Raw genomic sequence first — 19,891 nt, forward strand, 5'->3', positions numbered from 1 at the left:
AGGTAGTTGAGACTGACGTCTTGGTGAAGTTACAAACCTACCCCGGTTTAGACCTTTGGACATCGGGCCGATAGGCTACACAGGCCAGAGTCAGGACAATAATTTCCTACCACCAAACATTAGTTTCGCGCGGTTTCGGGTGACCAGAGGCCTATTTGGCGCTTCGCTCAATATTTGGGAGCAGAAGCATTAACGTTTTCGGTTCTCTTGAATTGAACATTCAGGATTTGTCAAACTTCACAAATCTTTACTCTTGAATATCCTAAAGCTATGATTATTTTGGAATGGAGGTGGTACATTTAAATATACATTGTACACGAGTATATATTAAAAAATATGCATCTTACCTCAGTTCATGCATGGTTCCAGATATAATCTCCTTGGTTGCAAAAAAAATATTTAGACATGCATATGAATATATATAGCATGTTCAAACGCACAACAAAGATTGTTGCCCCCTTTTACATCTGATTTACAAATGCCATTATCTCGGGTTCAAATAGATGAATGCACTTCCTATGAATTCGAATCTTCGAAACCCCCTTTATGTTGAATTCGACATGTATTCTATTTCGTAGCTAGCAATTTGGAATGTATCCATGCAAGTGACAAATGTATAAAGTGCTTCACACTAACAACATGGAGTGCACTAATTAATGTTTATATATGAATTGCAAAAGCATACATTGCATGTATTTCAAACCGCTCTCACTCTATGGATCGATAATATGAAATAAACACATGCACATGCTAGAATTCAATAGAGTATGGGTGTCTGATAGACCGATTTTCGTCCATACACAATTTGCAAAATTCATGGTCTCATCCAAAAATAATAATGCCATTTATATTTTAATTTAATGCGTAGAACCGCCTTTTATACGTAGATGCACTATGCCTCGGCCTATTCCCACAAACGCGCTATATATCTCTCTATCTACCGCATAAGTGCACACACTTTATATGCATCGGCATTTCTCTTTCACACATGCTCACAATCTCTCTCGGGGTGTCGGGGAGTCTCACGCACATGCTCTCTCTGTATCTCTTTCTCTCTCTCTCTCTCTTTCTGACTACTATGTACCACTCTTTTCACTAATCTCAGTTGGAAAACACTATTTCTCTCACATGCATATATACACACACACGGTGTCTACTAGCCCTCTATACGCACATATATGTGCCTACGTGTCTCCCACACGCACATTATCTTTAGGCCTCTCTCGCACACATTGCCCCCACAGACACACCTCTCTCTTAGTAGTTGGCAGATATGATTCCATCATATTATTCGGCAGGATATCCCTGACTGTTAGGCTGGATGGTAATATGAGGCAAAGTTTTACCCTAGTTCGGACCCTTGCAGTTGAGGAAAAAGCCTACTCCTGCTACTGTGTATTAGTGATAGGGGTGTGTACAATATACACGTGAATACCAGGCATTGTGCGTGTGTGTATACTATCGACGAACTACCCCCCAAGCTTCTATAACATACTGGGGGCCTAGGGTTACAAATCATATATAGTCGGCTTATCATCAGTGGGGATAGAGTCCTCCGTGACTCTGGTAGCTAGCTTCGTGTTGTACGCCGAGTTCTCCACATGGGTCTTCGCATAACGCGTCTCGACCCAACCTATGTGGCGCAGGATGGAACCGACCCATGAGTCCTCATGTTGACCCACCACAACTAGAAATGATGTGCCCACCACACCACACACGCAATCGGCCACTAAGAAAATAAGCATATACAATAGTACAATGTTATACATGAAAGTTAATTGCATGGTGCATCCAAAAATATTTGTTCTGCATTGTGAATGTTTATATATTCTACTAAATTATTAGTCACGGGAAAGAGAAATGAAGGGCATATCTCTCCTTGTCTCCACCGGACATCCCCTCTTTCTACACCACTTTCACGTACGCACACAAATTATCTCTCGGCCCTCTAAAAGTATGCATGCCCATGACACTTTCATGCATGACGGTCACTGTATTTCAAGCTAAAGCACTATACGGTCACTAGAGTTCAGAATATGCTCATTACGGTCACCGTATACATTCTTGTGGTGATCATACGGTATCTAGCTCACAATACGTCTCCGTATTTTCTTGATGACACTGACGGACTTTGCATTTGATGCGTGCACCGTATTTTTTTGACGACACTTATGGTCATTGTATTTGAAGCAAAAGCACGATATGGTCACTGGACTTCAGAATAAGCTCATCACGGTCACCACATACATTTTGTCGTGCTAACCAACATGTGGTTGGATGGTTAGGAGGATAGTGGTTTCTCGAGCCCACCAGGGTTAAAGTCCCGGTGCTCACATTTATCCTGGGTTAATTTCAGTATTTTCCGGCGATGTGCGTTCGGTGGGAGGAGACGTTCCACTCGACTATGAGGCACCTATGGTGACTTTGTAAAATCTCAAGATCATATGCTGGCCCACTCTCTCAAAGGTGCTCATAGGGGTAGGGTCTGCGTGTGTGCACTTATAGCGGTGAGTGCTTGCGCGTATATATGAGCCCTTGCATCTGTACCGTGTTAAAAAAATACATGTCATGATTATACGGTCACTGGCTCACCCGTACAACTCCATATTTTGTTGATGACACAATCAATTGACCAGTCAAATGTTCCACGTGGCGCAACTAGTATTGCACCATCGGGGCGCCTAACCGTGGGGCCCACCTGTCAGCCCGTATATGAAAGAAAGAAATGGTAATTTGAGTCTATATTGTGTTAATAAAATACATTTTAGGGTGATCATATGGTCACTGGCTCACCATACAGCTCCGTAATTTGTTGATGACACGATCAATTGACCAGTCAAACGGTCCACATTCAGCAGTGCACATTACCATAGGGCCCACCCGTCAGTGCGTATATGAAGGACAGAAATGGTAATAAATTAGTGGTCGGTGGGTACTCGAAGTCGTGAGACCTCTGGTTGGCAGCCGCCGGCGGTGGGGGGGCATTGATTGGGCGGTGGGGTGGGGATCGCCGAAGAAAAAGCTCGGCGTGGGGGGGGGGGCTAGAGGGATGGCCGGTGCGGCGGCGGACCGGCGGTGAGGAGTGGTTTCGGGGCGGGCGGGGCGGCGTGGCTGCGCGTGCCGGCCGCGGGCAGCAGGGGCCGGTGGTTCGGTCGGTGGTGGCTGGCGGCTCAGGGGGTGGAGTTTGATGATAAACTGCAGGCCCTTGATTTCGTATCCAACGGCTGGAAAATCTAATGACCAGAGATGAAAAAGTCAGTCGACTGACGTGTAGCCTCACCCCGCACGTACACATGCACACACGCAAGACACGCACGCATGCAGGCGTGCAACACTAAAACATACACATAACAAACACACGCACGCATGCAGGCGTGCAACACTGACGCGTACACATGCACTCATGAACACACGCACGTACGCACACATGCATGCAACACTGAAACGTACCCTTGCATGAACGCAACACTCGCACGCCTGCATGCACACAACACACGACGCAAGACACATGCTCAACCTATACGTGCATGCACCCTTTGTTAAGGACATGGATTGTTACGAGTATTAATCAATCTTATCTGTGATAAGCAGAACATTGATGTTTGTAGCGGTCTTTATGAATCACAACGTATCGAACGGGCTATCAACATAGTAGGCTTATCTACATGAAAAGGATGACGTCACACTCAATGAACAATCATCGGTTTTTGAAATGCCCGCTTCTGACCGCCCTGGCCCACCAAAGGTTCCTCTGCTGTGCGCTGCCTGCGTTGGGTCACTGACATGCAGGCCATGTACCCAAAGAGCCCACACGTCAGTGGAAGAACGGCGCGTTGTCCTACGTCAGAGTCGAGGGCGCCACTCGCTGCACGCCCGACTGAACACGCCTCCTTGCCGCATTCAAACGCCTCCATGAAACCCGCCCGTGTGGAAGCCGAGAAACCCACTCGACGCACGTCCGTTCATGACTGGGCCAGCATTAAATGCAACGCCGTACGATCTCCTCCTGTTCGCCATCTATTTAATCTCCTATTTAAACGAGGCCAACCGCCGGCCAAGAATCGCACACCTCCGCCGCTCCCCTATCTCCTCCTTCACCATTTTGTCCACTCTTACAATGGCTTACGAAGAGTAGTTATTCCGCATCCAAGCCAGCTGGGTGGCCCGCCGAGCCCACCGGATACGAGCTATGCAGCTCGCTGATCCACCTCCCTTCCCTCGCCCGACGGAGCCAGTTGCCGCCCCAAGCCGGTGGGCAGTTCAGCAACTCGCCGCTCCAGGCCAGCTCGATGAGGAGCGACGCACGAGCGTCGTTGCTGCCGTCCACGCCGCCGCCTCGTACCGCGTCTCCTATTTTTGTGGTCGAGACTCCCATGCCGGCGGCCGCGCCATGCAAGCAGCGACAGAAGCCGGGTGCGCGGAGAGCGACGAGTCGGTGGCGAGTGCCTCCGCGTCCGCCGCTGATACATCCATTTTGCATCATGCTTCTATATCGATATTTATTGCATTATGGGCTGTTATTACATGTTATATCACAATACTTATGCCTATTCTCTCTTATTCTACAAGGTTTACATAAGAAGGGAGAATGTCGGCAGCTGGAATTCTGGGCTGGAAAAGGAGCAAATATTAGAGACCTATTCTGCAACTCCAAAAGTCCCGAAACTCCACGAAAGTCATTTTTGGAAAAAATAAAAAATATTGAGCGGAAGAAGTTCACCAGAGGGGGACCCACCTGGCCACGATGGTGGGGGCGCGCCCTACCCCCCAGGGCGCCCCCCCTGCCTCGTGGGCCCCCTGTTGGCTCTCCGATGGCCATCTTCTGCTATATGAGGTCTTTCGTCGAGGAAAAAAATTAGAAGCAACCTTTCGGGACGAAACTCTGCCGCCACAAGGCGGAACCTTGGCGGAACCAATCTAGGGCTCCGACAGAGCTGTTGTGCCGGGGACACTTCCCTCCGGGAGGGGGAAATCATCACCGTCATCACCACCGACGCTCCTCTCATCGGGAGAGGGCAATCTCCATCAACATCTTCACCAACACCATCTCCTCTCAAAACCCTAGTTCATCTCTTGTATCCAATTATTGTCTCCAAGTCCGGGATTGGTACTAGTAGGTTGCTAGTAGTGTTGATTACTCTTTGTAGTTGATCCTAGTTGGTTTATTTGGTGGAAGATCATATGTTCAGATCCTTTATGCATATTAATACCCCTTTGATTATGAACATGAATATGCTTTGTGAGTAGTTACATTTGTTCCTGAGGACATGGGAGAAGTCTTGCTATTAGTAGTCATGTGAATTTGGTATTCGTTCGATATTTTGATGAGATGTATGTTGTCTAGCCTCTAGTGGTGTTATGTGAACGTCGACTACATAACACTTCACCATTATTTGGGCCTAGAGGAAGGCATTGGGAAGTAATAAGTAGATGATGGGTTGCTAGAGTGACAGAAGCTTAAACCCTAGTTTATGCGTTGCTTCCTAAGGGGCTGATTTGGATCCATATGTTTCATGCTATGGTTAGGTTTAGCTTAATACTTTTGTTGTAGTTGCGGATGATTGCAATAGAGGTTAATCATAGGTGGGATGCTTGTTCAAGTAAGAACAACACCCAAGCACCGGTCCACCCACATATCAGATTATCAAAGTACTGAACGCGAATCATATGGACGTGATGAAAACTAGCTTGACGATATTCCCATGTGTCCTCGGGAGCGCTTTTCCTTATATAAGAGTTTGTCCAGGCTTGTCCTTTGCTACAAAAAGGATTGGGCCACCTTGCTGCACCTTATTTACTTTTATTACTTGTTGCTCGTTACAAATTACCTTATCACAAAACTATCTGTTACCACTTATTTCAGTACTTGCAGAGAATACCTTGCTGAAAACCGCTTATCATTTCCTTCTGCTCCTCGTTGGGTTCGACACTCTTACTTATCGAAAGGACTACGATAGATCCCCTATACTTGTGGGTCATCAAGACTCTTTTCTGGTGCCGTTGCCGGGGAGTGAAGCGCCTTTGGTAGGTGGAATTTGGTAAGGAAAAATTTATATAGTGTGCTGAAATTTACTGTCACTTGTTATTATGGAAAGTAATCCTCTGAGGGGCTTGTTCGGGGTATCTTCACCCCGACCAGTAGAGCAAAGAGTTGCTCCTCAACCTACTGAACCTACTGAAAATGAAAATATTCCCTTTGAAGTTCCTTCGGGTATGTTAGAAAAACTGCTAGCTAATACTTTTACAGGAGATGGAACAAAGCATCCTGGTGAACACCTAATATATGTGGATGAAGTTTGTGGATTATTTAAGCTTGCAGGTTACCCGACGATGTTGTTAAGAAGAAGGTCTTCCCTTTATCTTTGAAGGGATATGCATCGACATGGTATAGGCTATGTGATGACACGGGATCATGGAACTATAAACGAATGAAGCTGGAATTTCATCAAAAGTATTATCCTATGCATCTTGTTCATCGGGATCGCAATTATATATATAATTTTTGGACTCGCGAAGGAGAAAGCACTGCTCAAGCTTGGGGCAGGCTTAAATCAATGTTATATTCATGCCCCAATCATGAGCTCTCAAAAGAAATAATTCTTCAAAAATTTTATGCTCGGCTTTCTGAAACAATCGCACCATGCTCAATACTTCCTGTGCTGGCTCTTTTATGATGAAGACTCTCGAATTCAAATGGAATTTATTGGATAGAATTAAATGCAACTCTGAAGATTGGGATCTCGATGAAGGTAAGGAGTCAGGTATGACACCTAAGTTTGATTGTGTTAAGTCTTTTATGGATACCGATGTTTTCTGTAAGTTTAGCTCTAAATATGGACTTGACTCTGAGATAGTAGCTTCTTTCTGTGAATCCTTTGCTACTTATGTTGATCTCCCCAAGGAGAAGTGGTTTAAATATCATCCTCCCATAGAAGTAAAAGTAGCTGCACCTATTAAAGTTGAAGAAAAGATTGTCACTTATAATGATCCTGTTGTTCCTACTTCTTATGTTGAGAAACCACCTTTCCCTGTTAGAATAAAGAATCATGCTAAAGCTTCAACTGTGGTTCGTAAAAGAAATATTAGAACTTATACACCTCCTGAGCAAATTAAAGTTGAACCTACTTTTGCTATTGTTAAAGATCTCTTAGCTGATAATATTGATGGGCATGTTATTCAATTCTGCGGTGAAACTGCTAGAATTGCCAAACCCTGTGCTAAAGATAAACATAGACATGTGGTAGGCGTGCCTGTTATTTCTATTAAGATAGGAGATCATTGTTATCATGGCTTATGTGATAGGGGTGCGAGTGCTAGTGTTATACCTCATACTTTATACGAAGAAATTAAGCATGAAATTGCACCTGCTGAGTTAGAAGGTATTGATGTTACAATTAAACTTGCCAATAGAGATACTATATCAGCAATGGGAATTGTTAGAGATGTTGAAGTCTTGTGTGGGAAAACTAAATATCCTGCTGATTTTCTTGTTCTTGGTTCCCTACAAGATAGCTTTTGTCCCATTATATTTGGTAGACCCTTCTTGAACACTGTCAATGCTAGAATAGATTGCGAAAAGAATGTTGTTACTATTGGTTTGGGTGATATGTATCATGAGTTTAATTTCTCTAAGTTTAGTAGACAACACCGTGAAGAAGAATTGCATAGTAAGGATGAAATTATTGGTCTTGCTTCTATTGCCGTACCTCCGAGTGATCCTTTAGAACAATATTGGCTAGACCATGAAAATGATATGTTTATGAATGAAAGAAGGGAAATAGATGAAGTATTCTTTAATAAGGAACCCATTCTGAAACACAATTTGCCTGTTGAAATCCTAGGGGATCCTCCTCCACCCAGGGGTGATCCCGTGTTTGAACTTAAACCTTTGCCTGATAATCTTAAATATGCTTATCTTGATGAAAAGAAAATATATCCTGTTATTATTAGTGCTAACCTTTCAGAGCATGAAGAAGAGAGATTATTGAAAACTCTGAAGAAGCACCGTGCTGCTATTGGATATACTCTTGATGATCTGAAGGGCATTAGTCCCACTCTATGTCAACATAACATAAATTTGGAAGAAGATGCCAAACCGGTTCGTGATCATCAACGACGGCTGAATCCTAAGATGAAAGAAGTGGTAAGAAAAGAAATACTAAAGCTTCTGGAGGCAGGTATAATTTATCCTGTTGCTGATAGCCAGTGGGTAGTCCTGTTCATTGTGTCCCTAAGAAGGGAGGTGTTACTGTTGTTCCTAATGATAAAGATGAATTGATTCCGCAAAGAATTATTACAGGGTATAGGATGGTATTTGATTTCCGCAAATTAAATAAGGCTACTAAGAAAGATCATTACCCCTTACCTTTTATCGATCAAATGCTAGAAAGACTATGCAAACATACACATTATTGCTTTCTAGATGGTTATTCTGGTTTCTCTCAAATACCTATATCAGCCAAGGATCAATCAAAGACTACTTTTACTTGCCCTTTTGGTACTTTTGCTTATAGACGTATGCCTTTTGGTTTATGTAATGCACATGCTACCTTTCAAATATGCATGATGGCTATATTCTCTGACTTCTGTGAAAAGATTTGTGAAGTTTTCATGGACGATTTTTCCGTCTATGGATCTTCTTTTGATGATTGCTTGAGCAATCTTGATCGAGTTTTGCAGAGGTGTGAAGAAACTAATCTTGTTTTGAATTGGGAAAAGTGCCACTTTATGTTTAATGAAGGTATTGTCTTGGGGCATAAAGTTTCTGAAAGAGGTATTGAAGTTGATAAAGCCAAGGTTGACGCTATTGAAAAGATGCCATGTCCCAAGGACATCAAAGGTATAAGAAGTTTCCTTGGTCACGCCGGATTTTATAGGAGGTTCATTAAGTACTTCTCAAAAATTTCTCGGCCTCTGACTAATTTATTACAAAAAGATATACCCTTTGTCTTTGATGATGATTGTGTAGAAGCATTTGAAATACTTAAGAAAGCATTGATCTCTACAGCTATTGTTCAGCCACCTGATTGGAATTTACCCTTTGAAATTATGTGTGATGCTAGTGATTATGCAGTAGGTGTTGTTCTAGGGCAAAGAGTCGATAAGAAATTAAATGTTATCCATTATGCTAGTAAAACTCTAGACAATGCTCAAAGAAATTATGCTACTACTGAAAAAGAATTCTTAGCAGTTGTATTTGCTTGTGATAAGTTCAGACCTTATATTGTTGATTCTAAAGTAACTATTCACACTGATCATGCTGCTTTTAAATATCTTATGGAGAAGAAAGATGCTAAACCTAGACTTATAAGATGGGTTCTCTTGCTACAAGAATTTGATTTGCATATTGTTGATAGAAAAGGAGCTGAGAACCCCGTTGCAGACAACTTGTCTAGGTTAGAAAATGTTCTTGATGACCCACTACCTATTGATGATAGCTTTCCTGATGAACAATTAAATGTTATAAGTACTTTTTGTAGTACTCCATGGTATGCTGATTATGCTAATTATATTGTTGCTAAATTTATACCACCTAGTTTCACATACCAGCAAAAGAAAACGTTTTTCTATGATTTGAGACATTACTTTTGGGATGACCAACATCTTTATAAAGAAGGAGTAGATGGTGTTATTAGACGTTGTGTACCTGAGCATGAACAGGAACAGATCCTACGCAAGTGTCACTCCGAGGCTTATGGAGAACACCACGCTAGAGATAGAACTGCACATAAGGTATTGCAATCCGGTTTTTATTGGCCTACTCTCTTCAAGGATGCCCGTAAGTTTGTCTTATCTTGTGATGAATGTCAAAGAATCGGTAATATTAGTAGACGTCAAGAAATGCCTAAGAATTATTCACTCGTTATTGAACCATTTGATGTTTGGGGCTTTGATTATATGGGACCTTTTCCTGCCTCTAATGGGTATACACATATTTTAGTTGCTGTTGATTACGTTACTAAGTGGGTGGAAGCTATTCCAACTAGTAGTGCTGATCATAACACTTCTATTAAAATGCTTAAAGAAGTTATTTTTCCGAGGTTTGGAGTCCCTAGATATTTAATGACTGATGGTGGTTCACATTTTATTCATGGTGCTTTCCGTAAGATGCTTGCTAAGTATGATGTTAATCATAGAATTGCATCTCCATATCATCCAAAGTCTAGTGGTAAAGTAGAATTGAGTAATAGGGAGCTCAAATTAATTTTGCAAAAGACTGTCAATAGGTCTAGAAAGAATTGGTCCAAGAAACTTGATGATGCATTATGGGCCTATAGAACTGCATATAAAAATCCTATGGGTATGTCTCCGTATAAAATGGTTTATGGAAAAGCATGTCACTTACCTCTCGAACTAGAACATAGGGCATATTGGGCTATTAAAGAGCTCAATTATGATTTCAAACTTGCCGGAGAGAAGAGGTTATTTGATATTAGCTCACTTGATGAATGGAGAACCCAAGCTTATGAAAATGCCAAGTTGTTTAAAGAGAAAGTCAAAAGATGGCATCACAAAAGGATACAAAAGTGTGAGTTTAATGTAGGTGATTATGTATTGCTATACAACTCTCGTTTAAGTTTTTTGCAGGAAAACTTCTCTCTATATGGGAAGGCCCCTACGTCATCGAGGAGGTCTATCGTTCCGGTGCCATAAAAACAATTTCGAAGGCACAAATCCGAAAGTGGTAAACGGTCAAAGAATCAAACACTATATCTCAGGTAATCCTATAAATGTTGAAACAAATGTTATTGAAACCGTAACCCCGGAGGAATACATAAGAGACACTTTCCAGAATGTTTCAGACTCTGAAAAGGAATAGGTATGTGGTATGGTAAGTAAACCGACTCCAAAACAATTTTTAAGGCAATATTTCCCCGTTTTGGAATATTTAGAAAAATAGAAAAATAAGTAGCAGTCCGGGAAGGACACGAGGGACCCACGGGGTGGAGGGCGCGCCCTACCCCCCTCGGCGCGCCCTACCCCCCTGGGCGCGCCCCCCTACCTCGTGGGCACCTCGTGTGCCTTCCGGACTCCGTTTTCTTGCACGATACGTATTTTGGCCGGTAAAAATTGTGGGGAACGTAGCAGAAATTCAAAATTTTCTACGCATCACCAAGATCAATCTATGGAGAGACTAGCAGCGAGAGAGATGGGAGTGCATCTTCATACCCTTGAAGATCGCGATGTGGAAGCGTTACAAGAACGCGGTTGGTGGAGTCGTACACGCAGCGATTCAGATCGTGGTCGATTCCGATCTAAGCGCCGAACGGACGGCGCCTCCGCGTTCAACACACGTACAGCCCGGGGACGTCTCCTCCTTGATCCAGCAAGGGGAGAGGAGAAGTTGAGGGAAATCTCCAGCAGCACGACGGCGTGGTGGCAATGGAGCTCGTGGTTCTCCGGCAGGTCTTCGCCAAGCACTACGGAGGAGGAGGAGGTGTTGGAGGAGGGAGGGGGCTGCGCCAGGGAAGGGGTGCGGCTGCCCTCCCACCCCTCCACTCTATATAGGGGCAAGGGGAGAGGGGGAGGTGCCCTAGGGTTTCCCCTAGGGGGCGGCGGCCAAGCAGATTGGATCTCGCTAGGGAAAATCCTAGGGAGACTTGCCCTCCAAGACTAACACGTGGAGGATTGCCTCCCAAGCCAGGTGGAGGCGCCCCACCTCCCAAATAACGTGGGAAAGGGTGTGGGGGCGCACCACCCCTTAGTGGGCTGGTTTGCCCCTTCCCCTTTTGCCCATGAGGCCCTCCAACACTTGTCGGGGCTCACGAAACACCTTTCGGTCATGCTGGCCATAGCCTGGTACCCCAGAACACTTCCGGACTCCAATACCCTTCGTCCAATATATCAATATTCACCGCCGAACCATTCCGGAACTCCTCGTGACGTCCGGGATCTCATCCGGGACTCCGAACTACCTTCGGTAACCACATACTATTTCCCATAACAAATCTACCGTCATCGAACCTTAAGTGTGTAGACCCTACGGGTTCGGGAACCATGCAGACATGACCGAGACACCTCTCCGGCCAATAACCAACAGCGGGACTTGGATACCCATGTTGGCTCCCACATGTTCCACGATGATCTCATCGGATGAACCACGATGTCGGGGATTCAAGCAATCCCGTATACAATTCCCTTTGTCAATCGATACGTTACTTGCCCGAGATTCGATCATCGGTATCCCAATACCTCGTTCAATCTCGTTACCGGGAAGTCACTTTACTCATTCCGTAATGCATGATCCGGTGACTAACTACTTAGTCACATTGAGCTCATTATGATGATGCAATAACGAGTGGGCCTAGAGATACCTCTCCGCCATACGGAGTGACAAATCCCAGTCTCGATTCGTGCCAACCCAACAGACACTTTCGTAGATACCTGTAGTGCACCTTTATAGCCACCCAGTTGCGTTATGACGTTTGGTACACCCAAAGCATTCCTACGGTATCCGGGAGTTACACAATCTCATGGTCTAAGGAAATGATACTTGACATTAGAAAATCTTTAGCAAACGAACTACATGATCTTGTGCTATGCTTAGGATTGGGTCTTGTCCATCACATCATTCTCCTAATGATGTGATCCCGTTATCTATGACATCCAATGTCCATGGTCAGGAAACCATAACCATCTATTGATCAACGAGCTAGTCAACTAGAGGCTCACTAGGGACATGTTGTGGTCTATGTATTCACACATGTATTACGGTTTCCAGTTAATACAATTATAGCATGAACAATAGACAATTATCATGAACAAGGAAATATAATAATAACCATTTTGTTATTGCCTCTAGGGCATATTTCCAACAGTCTCCCACTTGCACTAGAGTCAATAATCTAGTTCACATCACTATGTGATTGTAATGAATCCAACACCCATTGGGTTTGATCATATCTCGCTTGTGAGAGAGGTTATTAGTCAACGGGTCTAAATCTTTCAGATCCGTGTGTGCTTTACAAATCTCTATGTCATCTCCTATATGCAGCTATCACGCACCATTTGGAACTATTCCAAATAACAACTCTACTATACGAATCCGGTTTACTACTTAGAGTCATCCAAATTAGTGTCAAAGTTTGCATCGGCGTAACCCTTTACGACGAACTCTGTTACCACCTCCATAATTGAGAAAATTCCTTAGTCAACTAGTTACTACGGATAACCTTAACCACTGTCCTGTGATCCATTCCTGGATTACACTTGTACCCCTTGACTGACTCATGGCAAGGCACACTTCAGGTGCGGTACATAGCATAGCATACTATGGAGCCTACGTCTAAGCATAGGGGACGGCCTTCGTCCTTTCTCTCTATTCTGCCGTGGTCAGGTCTTGAGTCTTACTCAATACTCACACCTTATAACACAGCCAAGAACTCCTTCTTTGCCGATCTATTTTGAACTCCTTCAAAATCTTGTCATGGTATGTGTTCCTTTGAAAGTACTATTAAGCTATTTTGATCTATCCTTATAGATCTTGATGCTCAATGTTCAAGTAGCTTAATCCAGGTTTTCCTTTGAAAAACACTTTTCAAATAACCCTATATGCTTTCCAGAAACTCTACATCATTTCTAATCAACAATATGTCAACAACATATACTCATCAGAAATTCTATAGTGCTCCCACTCACTTCTTTGGAAATACAAGTTTCTCATAAACTTTGTATAAACCCAAAATCTTTGATCATCTCATCAAAGTGTATATTCCAACTCCGAGATGCTTACTCTAGTCCTTAGAAGGATTGCTGGAGCTTTGCATACTTGTTAGCGTCTTTTAGGATTGACAAACCTTCTGGTTGTATCACATACAACCTTTCTTCAAGAAAACTCTCGAGGAAATAACGTTTTGACATCCTATCTGCAAGATTTCATAAATAATGCAGTAACTGCTAATATAATTCCAACAGACTCTTAGCATCGCTACGAGTGAGAAAGTCTCATCGTATTCAACTCCTTGAACTTGTCAGAAAACTTCTTAGCGACAAGTCGAGCTTTCTTAATGGTGACACATACCATCATTGTCTGTCTTCCCTTTTAGAATCCATCTGTACCCAACAGCCTTACGACCATCAAGTAGTTCTTCCAAAGTCTACACTTTGTTTTCATACATGGATCCTCTCTCGGATTTTATGGCCTCGAGCCATTCGTCAGAATCCGGGCCCACCATCACTTCTCCATAGCTCGTAGGTTCATTGTTGTCTAGCAACATGACTTCCAAGACAGGATTACGTACCACTCTGAAGTAGTATGCATCCTTGTAGACCTACGAGGTTTGGTAGTGACTTGATCCGAAGTTTCATGATCACTGTCATAAGCTTCCACTTCAATTGGTGTAGGTGCCACAGGAACAACTTCCTGTGCCCTGCTACACACTAGTTGAAGTGACGGTTCAATAACCTCATCAAGTCTCCACCATCCTCCCACTCAATTCTTTCGAGAGAAACTTTTCCTCGAGAAAGGACCCGTTTATAGAAACAATCACTTTTGCTTCCAGATCTGAAACAGGAGGTATACCCAACTATTTTGGGTATTCTATGAAGATGCATTTATTCGCTTTGGGTTTGAGCTTATCAGCCTGAAACTTTTCACATAAGCGTCGCAACCCCAAACTTTTAAGAAATGACAACTTAGGTTTCTCTAAACCATAGTTCATACGGTGTCGTCTCAACGGAATTGCATGGTGCCCTATTTAAAGTGAATGCGATTGTCTCTAATGCCTAACCCATAAATGATAGTGGCAATTCAATAAGAGACATCATGGTATGCACCATATCCAATATGGTGCAGCTATGATGTTCGAACACACCATCACACTATGGTGTTCCAGGCGGTATTAGTAGTGAAACAATTTCCACAGGGTCTTAACTGTGTGCCAAACACGTAACTCAGATATTCATCTCTATGATCATATCATAGACATTTTATCCTCTTGTCACGACGATCTTCAGCTTCACTCTGAAATTACTTGAACCTTTCAATAATTCAGACTTGTGTTTCATCAAGTAAATATACTTAGAATCTACTCAAATCATATGTGAAGTAAGAGCATAACGATATTCACTGCGTGCCTCAGCACTCATTGGATTGCACACATCAAATGTATTACTTCCAACAAGTTGCTCTCTTGTTTCATCTCACTGAAAACGAGGCCTTTCAGTCATCTTGCCCATGTGGTATGATTTGCATGTCTCAAGTGATTCAAAATCAAGTGAGTCCAAACGATCCATCTGCATGGAGTTTCTTCATGCGTATAAACCAATAGAGATGGTTCGCATGTCTCAAACTTTTTCAAAAAAACGAGTGAGTCCAAAGATCCATCAACATGGAGCTTCTTCATGCGTTTTATACCAATATGACTCAAATGGCAGTGCCACAAGTATGTGGTACTATCATTACTATCTTATATCTTTTGGCATGAACATGTGTATCACTACGATCGAGATTCAATGAACCATTCATTTTAGGAAGACCATTGAAGGTATTATTCAAATAAATAGAGTAACCATTATTCTCCTTAAATGAATAACCGTATTGCAATAAACAATCCAATCATGTCTATGCTCAACGCAAACACCAAATAACAATTATTTAGGTTTAACACCAATCCCGATGGTAGAGGGAGCATGCGATGTTTGATCACATCAACCTCGGAAATACTTCCAACACACATCGTCATCTCACCTTTAGCTAGTCTCCGTTTATTCCGTAGCTTTTATTTCGAGTTACCAACACTTAACAACCGAACCGGCATCTAATACCTTGGTGCTACTAGGAGTACTAGTAAAGTACACATTAATATAATGTATGTCCAATATACTTCTGTCGACCTTACCAGCCTTCCCATCTACCAAGTATCTAGGGTAGTTCTGCTTCAGTGACCGTTCCCCTCATTACAGAAGCACTTAGTCTCGGGTTTGGGTTCTACCTTGGGTTTCTTCACTAGAGCAGCAACTGATTTGCCGTTTCATGAAGTATCCCTTCTTGCCCTTGCCCTTCTTGAAACTAGTGGTTTTACTAACCATCAACAATTGATGCTCCTACTTGATTTCTACTTTCGTGGTGTCAAACATCGCGAATAGCTCAAGGATCATCATATCTATCCCTGATATGTTATAGTTCATCACGAAGCTTTAGTAGCTTGGTGGCAGTGACTTTGGAGAACCATCACTATCTCATTTGGAAGATTAACTCCCATTCGATTCAAGCGATTGTAGTACTCAGACAATTTGAGCACATGCTCAATGATTGAGCTGTTCTCCCTTAGTTTGCAGGCTTAAGAAACTTGTCAGAGGTCTCATACCTCTTGACGTGGGCACTAGTCTGAAATCCCAATTTCAGTCTTTGGAACATCTCATATGTTCTGCGACGTTTCAAAAACGTCTTTGGCGCCTCAATTCTAAACCATTAGCATTACGCACTGAACTATCACGTAGTCATCAAAACGTGTATGTCAGATGTTCGCAGCATCCACAGACGATGCTCAAGGTTCAGCACACCGAGCGGTGCATTAAGGACATAAGCCTTCTATGCAGCAATGAGGACAACCTCAGTATACGGACCCGGCCTGCATAATTTCTACTGTCAACTTTCAACTAAATTTTCTCTAGGAACATATCTTAAAACAGTAGAACAAAAGCTTAGGCTTCGACATAATTTGCAAAGACCTTTTGACTATGTTCATGATAATTAACTTCATCTGATTATTTAATGAACTCCCACTTAGATAGACATCCCTCTAGTCATCTAAGTGATACATGATCCGAGTCAACTAGGCCGTGTCCAATCATCACGTGAGACGGACTAGTCATCATCAGTGAACATCTTCAGGTTGATCGTATCTACTATACGACTCGTGTTCGACCTTTCGGTCTCTTGTGTTCCGAGGCCATGTCTGTACATGTTAGGCTCGTCAAGTCAACCTAAGTGTTTCACATGTGTAAATCTGGCTTACATCCATTGTATGCGAACTTTAGAATCTATCACACCCGATCATCACGTGGTGCTTCGAAACAACGAACCTTCACAACGGTGCACAGTTAGGGGGAACACTTTCTTGAAATTTTAGCGAGGGATCATCTTATTTATGATACCGTCATTCTAAGCAAATAAGATGTAAACATGACAAACATCACATGCAAATCATAAAGTGACATGATATGTCCAATATCATCTTGCGCCTTTGATCTCCATCTTCGAGACGCGGCATGATCACCTTCGTCACCGGCATGACACCATGATCTCCATCATCATGGTCTCCATCATCGTGTCTTCATGAAGTTGTCTCGCCAACTATTACTTCTACTACTATGGCTAACAGTTAGCAATAGAGTAAAGTAATTACATGGCGTTTTTCATTGACACGCAGGTCATACAATAAATTAAGACAACTCCTGTCGGGGGTTGGATACGACATATGCCAAAGGATGGCTTATCATGGTGGGAGCGAGTAGAACGTCGCCGGTGCCTGGAAGCGGGATGAGGCGAAGACATGCACGCCGGCGGAACTTACCCAGCTTCAGGGCTCTCCTAGGAGATAACACCCCTACTGCTGCTCTGCGGGGTCTCCGCATGATCACTAAAGCAAAGTGGTTACAATGGTGCTCCTGGAGCTGTTTCGGGAGGTAGGAGAATGCAAGGCTAGCTCTCTCTTCCCTGGGCTATCTGGTCTATCTCTCTCTAGGTCCGAACCCTTTGCATGGGTGCCCCGGGGGGTTTATATAGGCCTACCCCCCGGGGGTACAATATTAATCCGGCTGGGCGCGGGTCCCAGCCGTCTGTCTCTCAGGGCGCCGTCCTTCCCGCCGGCTTCTGGGGCCCGCCGACTGGCGGGTCCCGCGGACAGGCTTGATACTATAGCGACACTCCTGATGACGCAGGCTCGGTCATTGGGTCATGGCAACAGTGCCGCCGTCTATCGGGCAATCACTGTCGCCATTCCCCATCTTATCTGGTTAATGGCTCGTGGGGCCCGGGGAGGAGTCGGCTGACTCTAGGGAGGCCGACTCCCACAGATCCGTCTTTGGGTTGCCTAGGCCGCCTTCGGCCCACCCACTGATAGGTGGCCCCGCCGCCTTCGGGTCGTATAGGCCGGCGTCGTGGGCACAGTGTAGTGCGCACTGTGGCTGAGGTCAGGGCAGGCATGGCAACAGTGCCGTATCTCGCCGGAGATCTTCCAGCGATACGGCTCACTGTAGCCATGCCGGCCCTTCGTAAGCAAAAGGGGGAAACGTCCATGCCGTGATCGTACCCCGCATCGTACTTCGAGATGAGGGAGGAGTCATCGGACGACTCTCCATAGTCGGCCTCTCTGGAGGTCGCCTGCTTGGAGTCGGCTTTTCTGGGAGTCGCCGTCTGGGACTCGGCATATTTTGGAGTCGCTCCTGGGACTCGGCCTGAGGGGCGCGGCCTGCCCCGATGTCTTGAAATGTCTTGGGGCTCGGGTTAGCCTACCCGTGGCCCATTACTCCGACAGTAGTCCCCGAAGCTGGTGAAGCCCTGCGGTCGCTGCATTGTGGGGCTTCAACGGCTTCAATCTTTAAAAGTGCAGACTCTGGAACTCGGCTGCCATCTTCCCTTGGGTCGACTGTCGAAAGTCGGGGCTTTAGTGAAGAGCCGTAGTTCGAAAGTCGCGGCGGGAAACCAGGTGGCGTGCCTGATACGCTTCCCCGCTGCCATCAGGGCGGTCCTATCGCGTGGCGCCACGTGGGGAGAACAGTCTGCCTGTCCACGCGCGCGACGGGACGGGCCATCAGGCGGGGCCCGCCACTACCACGCCTAGGCATACAAACGGATCCGTTGCGGCCGTGGACGGTTGGTTTTCCCACGTCGTTACTGCGTGCAGTAACTTCGTGGGGTAAATCATGGGGCGGCGTGGGACATCGTGCGCAGTTAATCCCAGGCCCGCCCCCTCGGCTTCTCAGCCCGTAGGGCTATAAGTAGGCGGGGGAAGCGGAGCGGCACAGCTCGCGCGCCCTTCTTCCCCGCTCCCCCGCCTCATCTTGCTTTCTCTCCCTCCTTCCTCCGCCGTTGAGCAAGAGCACACCATACCGCGGCGATGAGCTCTCCCTCCGTCGCGGCCCCTGCCGTGCGCTCCGGCGTATGGGACGGCTCGGAGGTAGAGGAAGAACACATCGAGTTCCTCCGCCGGACACGCCGTCTTCCCAGCACGGACCTCGTGTGCGCCCGCGCCGCGCCGGAGCGGGAAATCCGTCCGGCGCCGGAAGAGGGTGAGCGGGTCATCTTCCGCTCGCACCTTATGCGCGGCCTAGGGCTGCCGGCGAGCGGCTTCTTCCGCTTTTTCCTGGAGTTCCATAGTCTTCAGCCGCACCACCTCACTCCGAACACGGTGGTGTTGCTCTCCGCCTTCGCCACTCTGTGCGAAGGTTTCCTCGGAGTTCTCCCCACCATCGAGCTGTGGGGAGAATTCTTCTCTTCTAAGCTCGGCACGCACATCGCTGGCGTGCCGGCTCAATGTGGCGCCTTCATCGTGATGCGGCGCTCGACGACCGACAACCCCTTTCCTCCCATCACGCTGATCAAGTCGGTGAAGATGTGGCAGCGCTCGTACTTCTACGTGAAGAACCTCGCCTCCGACGGCAACTGGATCAACTTGCCGCCTTACAACGCCGCTCCCCTGACTGGGAGGCTTCCCAGCTGGTCCCACCGAGTCAAGACGCTGACTCCCGCCGGAGCCGCCGCCGTAGCGCGATTCCGAGTCTTGACGCAGTCGGAGGGACTCATCGGGGCCGACTTGCTGGCCGCCTTCGTGGCGCGCCGAGTTCTCCCACTCCAAGGCCGGCCTCACCTGATCTGTCAGATGAGCGGCCTCCGAGACCCAAGTCGGATGAGCACCAAGGAGATGCCCCGCAAGGAGGTGGTGAACAT

The sequence above is a fragment of the Triticum aestivum genome, chromosome 7B, assembly GCF_018294505.1.
Source record: "Triticum aestivum cultivar Chinese Spring chromosome 7B, IWGSC CS RefSeq v2.1, whole genome shotgun sequence".
NCBI classification, from domain to species: domain Eukaryota; kingdom Viridiplantae; phylum Streptophyta; class Magnoliopsida; order Poales; family Poaceae; genus Triticum; species Triticum aestivum.